Source organism: Centroberyx gerrardi, chromosome 19, assembly GCF_048128805.1.
Source record: "Centroberyx gerrardi isolate f3 chromosome 19, fCenGer3.hap1.cur.20231027, whole genome shotgun sequence".
NCBI lineage: Eukaryota > Metazoa > Chordata > Actinopteri > Beryciformes > Berycidae > Centroberyx > Centroberyx gerrardi.
Window position 1 is genome coordinate 19,193,610 of NC_136015.1, and position 6,000 is coordinate 19,199,609.

Genomic DNA, 6,000 nt, shown 5'->3' on the forward strand with positions numbered 1-6,000 from the left:
CAGTGGGACTGACAACAGATCCATACAGATATGGATTGACTGACAAGTCTGTATCGACAGGAGACTAAAGGATGGAGACGCCGTTAATCTGGACTCTCTGCCTTTCTCTCTCTCTCTCTCCCTCTCTCTCTTTCCAACTGACCGCACTCATAACTTTTTCTGACTCAATCCATGAGGGCTGCAGTGAAATTTGAGCAGACAGATATTTCATCTCCAATCGATCACAATGGGATACGAAAATGGAGATGAAATATCCATACAGAGCAGCGCTTTCAAAAATTCGGAAATGAGCCTCAATGGCACCGGCTCAATATCACACAATTCTATTATTGAGGAAAGACTTGTTCTTTTTTTTTTTTTTTTTTTTTTTATTTCTCCATCAATAAATGACAGGCAGGCCATAGTAAGAAAAGCAGGAAGCACCACCCACTCTCGCGTAAGTGCTAATTATGCCTCGCTTAACGAGCTAGCGGAACGAGCCGTCGATCAAAAATATTAAGAAAAACAAGGAGGTGCAGTTGACTCAGTGAAAAGGCCATTATGTTTGGGAGGAGTGGTGCCATTAAGGCCATTAGGATCAGCTTTAGTGGCAGGGAAGTGTATGGGGTGTTCCATTTCCTTTCACCGCGTGTTTTCTGTCAGCTTTTTGTGCTGTGTGACGGTTAAAACGGTATAATTCTTCACTTAATTAATCGCCTTTCAATACCCCCGTCTTACTTTGTCAGAGATGTAATCTTCAAGATTTCTGCTTTTGTTTTTTTGTTTTTTTGGTGGCAATAAAAGTCCTATTCCTGGTTTCATGCTGCTTCTTTGCGTTTCTGATTCTATTCTTGTTTGTCATCTGTCGTTTTATTTCCCCACCTCCTTCGCTCCCCTCCCTCCCTCCCCCCCCCCCTCCCCCCTGGTATTTGAGTTTGAGTTGTTCCCGTTCGTCGTTCTTGCTCTTCTCACTTCCTACTCATCTCTTTTGTGACCTTTAACTGTCATTTTTATCTTCCTCCCAGATGAAAACAAGACGCATTCATGAATAAGTTCTGCCTCTCTCCTCCCTCTCTCTCTCTCTCTCTCTCACACATTAACTTCACAAAAAATACAGTATACAAACGAACATGACAACATCTGTGTGACACCTCCAGTCTTCCTCTCATAGCAGGATAATAAAGTCATTCTAGGCAGTGGATCAAAGACAGTCAAGACCTGTCTGTCTCTCTCTCACTCGCTCTCTCTCTCTCTCTGTCAGTCTCCATCTGTCTCTTTTTTGATCTCTCTACTTTAAAAAACATAGGTACTATCCATTATTCATGCTGACCCGGGCCAATGAGTGCTGAATCTATCACTGCTCTCCATGTCTGCCCAATCCCTATCTGCAGCAGCAGGCTGAAGTAGCAAAAAATATCAGAGCAGTTTGATTGGGCTGAGTAAATGTGTGTGTGTGTGTGTGTGTGTGTGTGTGTGTGTGTGTGTGTAGGAAGAGGTGTGGGGATGTGGATCTCTCCTTAGACCGATTTGTTATGAATCTCAGTATGCAGCATCATTACAAGAAATATCGCTGAGCAGGTCAACAATTCAATATGATTGCTCTCATTTTGTTGATAGATCATGACTCAATTCCACTGAGTGCCATTAAGATCACAGCAGAGTTTACTCGTCATGGCGTCCTTATTTTGATTCTGTCTGGTACTCACATGGTAATAATAAAAAAATCATGTGGAAATCAATATTATCCAGCTGCAAAACAGAAATATCAATGTTGAGATGGCAATTCCATTAGCATTATAGGCACGACTCCTCTATAAAATATTATTTACATTTACATTTATTACCGTTATACAGTTTACTGTTACACATACTGTAGATTTGTTTGGTATCTCTCTGCAGCTTCTCAATGTCCTATATTTTACATTCTTTCAACAATGGTTAAATTTGACCTACTGCTAGAAATATGTAAATCTTCCAATCTACCCCCCCCCAACAGAAAGAAACAAGAAACAAAAAATAAGGCTTATTAGTCCTCATAAAGCATTCAAATAGAACTATTGTGAAAGTGACGGTGTTAATGTAAAGTAAACTGATTTTGACAGATTCCAATGATAAAACTAAATGCAGGTCAGGAGGCACCTATTTATTTTTTGTCTGTGTTTAGCATTGCGATGTCTGATTTGCTGTAAAACAAACTCAGGTGTATCACTCAGTCTACAGAAAACTGAAATGTAACATAACCTACAGCCACATTCCCAGAGGGAGGGGGTTGTTCTAAGATTAAGAGAGTGGCATGGAGGGAGAAGGAAAGATGCCAACAAACTTTACGCAAGAATGCAAAGAAACACTAGTAGAGAAATCAATATTCACTATTTTGACTGTCGAGTCAGGTCTCTGGGGTCAAAAGACAGCCGACATAATTTGTGTAGGATCCCACCCAGCTTGTACCCGATCTTGTACATTTGAATCAGTACGGCTATATCTTGTATAGCTGGCCCGGTCTCCCAAATTTCAATCTGATAGTCGTTACACCCCTAGTGTACAGGAAAGGGACTGCAGCATGGAATGGATTACTCTTAACTTACTTAACTTGAATAGTATAGGGATGGGACAATATGCTTATCTTCCGATACGATTCAATGCAATATGGGGTTCGTGATTCAATACAACCACGATACGATGTAATAAATAAAAGCTCAATGACAACAAAGTATGACTGTGCAGAATTATGTTTATTTCTGAGCCACAAATCTTTCTAGCAACGGCATCGGCTTGCTAAAATGTAAACAACAATTTAAAAATACATTACAAAGTGCAAATAATATCATTTCGATGGAGAGCTTGTGAAACTGTGATGGGAAAGCCAACTCAAATGGAGCCAATATTGCGATTCATTTTTCTGCCCCACGATACGTATTGTCACAGTTTTGTATGGCGATATACAGAATTTCGATACATCGTCCCGTCCCTACTGAACAGCCTAGAACGGAGAAAATGTAAACAGACTTGCAGAGAGAGAACGAATCAGAAGGTCAGAGAGAAAAAGAGAGAAACAAAGAGACGGAGATGGAGCAAGAGGGAGTGAGGGAGTAGGAGAAACATGAGAGAGAGACAGATGTAGAGAGAGAGAGAGAGATGGAGAAAAGAGAGAGGTAGAAAGATAAGAGTTGAGAATAAAAGGATGAAAGAGAAAGATCTGACACATGCTCTTTCTCTCTCTCTCCGACTGCCATCCGCCCCAACGTGAAGAGAAACTCGGCCTATCATACTAAACTAAGAACACAGTGTCAACTTGCTCTCCCCCATCTACAACTGCAGGCTATTGTTTGCTATTCTTTCCCTCCTTGTGTGTTGAATTATGCATGGGACCGGTGCCTGCCTCCAAACTCTGACTCCAGATCACATCACAGCCCAATCTGACGCACAAAAACGCAAGCGTGCACAGTTTCTCTTTCAACGCACACACACACACACACACACACACACACACATAAGCCAGCAGTGTGTAGTCACGTACAGTACACACACACACACACACACAATCACCAGCAGGCTCAAACACACTGCTGCACACTACTGCACACCTCTGTTTGAAAAGCGAGAAGTGGGCTGTAACTTGCATAGCAGACACATTGAGTGATGGTTACTAAGTGGATGTAATGGTTACTAAGGGACACACACACACACACACACACACACACACACACACACACAGCTGTACACGCAAACAGGCATGACTGCAGATACACACACCATTTCCAACACACACACACACAAACGCATTGCCGGTTAGAAAGAGTGTACGGCAGCAAATGGTGAGTAGCGTTGAGGCTGGCTCTGTATTTGAGAGGAAGAAATTGATGCCAAGTGCCCTCTGAATTGGCTTTTGCACTCACACACACACACACACACATACGCACACACAGACACACACGCTCAAACACTATCACACACTCATTTCCACAAGCAATATAGCGGAGGTGATGGCCTTGTGGGCTCTAAACCTCTCCGGCTTTGCTGTGGAAATGAACAGCAGGCGTTTTCAAAGCCTCATCATACAGCAGGAAACACATGGCCGACACACTGATAGGCACTTGTTTCAAAGACATACAGTACAAATTCTGATAGGATCCAGTATGAAGGCTCTGCAGAACACATGCCAATCACCAATATAGATAATGGTCTATAGACTTCAAAGGGATGTTATGATGCAAGGGGAAAGTGAGGCATGAGCTGCGAAGTCGCACCGGATCGAGTTTGGCACAAAATGGCCACCAGTCGGCACACAGTCGCACCTGTCGTCGATTAAACTTACTTAGGCTGTGAGTACAGGCCTGTCATTATGCAGACACCGAGGGGATAAGTGGTGGCTCTATTCCCAGGTCTCTATGGCAAGTCTATCTGTGAATAGACTTTGGCACAAAATGGCGGCCGCTGCTGTAGGCTCTCGCATCCATGTATACAAAGCCAGCTGAGGTGCAACTGGCGTCTCCGCTTCGTTATCAAAGGAGACAGGCAGAGGAGCCGCTCTCCCCAGGGGCCACGGCACAGGCAGGGCTGAACGTCTCTCCGGTCTTCCGCACTTTCTCCTCTTTCTCTTCCTCACTTCCTCTTCGGTTCCTCTCTCTCTGCAAACTCCCTCTCACTTTCCCACTCTCTCTCGCCGTCTCTCCATCTCCTTATCTCTCCATTTTCCCCACACAGCTCTTTCTCTCTCTGTATCTCTCTATTCTCAGGGGACGCTGCTGTTCCCTGCAGGCCTGTTTGTGCCTCTGCTGAGATGACATCCATCTTGTCAGGAGGGGGTTTCATTGTTCTGCTTCTCACCATCTCCTCCGCATGTGTGAGCGTACGAGTTTCCGTGTGCCTACGCATATTAAAAGGAGAGCGAGCGCGTGCGTGTGTGTGTGTGTGCGTTGGGGATGGAGAGACGAGGCGGTAGCTGTTAAGTCGTGCAGGCAGGAGTGATTGAGAGCCTGTATCTGTCGGGCCTGCTCATGTTCAAAGGGTTAACGGGCTGTAAGAACGGCGAGCGGCGTTCCCTCTGGGCGCAGCACCACCCGCTTCTACCTGGGGTTAAAGGGACAGTACGCCGATTTAAGTGACTGACGGGAGAAGAGAGGGAACATCTTTTGGTTAAGCTGTACCTTGAGCTTTTTTTTTACACTTAGAGCTACAAGCAATTCTGTCTATGCTACCAAACAATCCCTATTGAAGTGTGTATTTGTGTGTGTGTGTGTGTGTCTTCAGTAAAATCATTAAAGAGACAACTGGCCAAATAGTTGTGCGAGTGACTTTTTCAAACTTTTTCTTATTTCTCTGCTACACAATCCATTGCTCAGTGCATAGAGCGTGTCATAGGATGCATAATTTAACATTGCGTCGCCTTCCTCGCAGGATCGCACTCAGATTTAAACTACATCAAATATCCTGCCGACAGACGCCCTCGACAATCTGACGCCAGAATCAATTGTTGCACACTTTCAAGTGTCGTTTTTGTGCGGAGAAATGCCTTCCTTGTTCTTCTCAGATGGTAACCTTAAGAACTAGCGGTGTCCTCCTCGGCAAGCAGTGATTAAATCAAAGCACACAGCTAGAACAACTTTCGGCAGCTCTGTCACACATTTTATAAAACAAATGATGTGACACTGCAGTTTGCCAATGCTTCCTTTTTTATCTATCTATCTATCTATCTATCTATCTATCTATCTATCTATCTATCTATCTATCTATCTCCTTTAAAGCATCATATTGAGGCAATAATTTCAACTTTTATAATGTTTCTTATTGATTGATACACGTTTTGGATTTGGAAACTCACACTGAAACACTCTAAGATATGAAATAAACCAAAAAAGCTGGCGTGTCAAAGCATGACTAAACATTTCAAATGTGTTTCTCACTCCTTTACAGCAAGGTGCTGCATAACAACTCCCCTCCACCTTTGATAAGGACAGGCTTAACTTGCACGCAGCGTTTGAACCGCTCGAAACGATTCCGCGCACAAACGCAGCCCTGCCG

The 6,000-nt window shown here is 43.7% G+C and overlaps 1 protein-coding gene across 7 annotated transcripts in view; it reads right to left on the reverse strand.

The window, feature by feature from the left end:
* The window catches only part of epha10 (EPH receptor A10), a 114,422-nt gene that overhangs the window by 32,000 nt on the left and 76,422 nt on the right, over nucleotides 1-6,000 (reverse strand). The gene's annotated exons all lie outside the window — the stretch shown is intronic.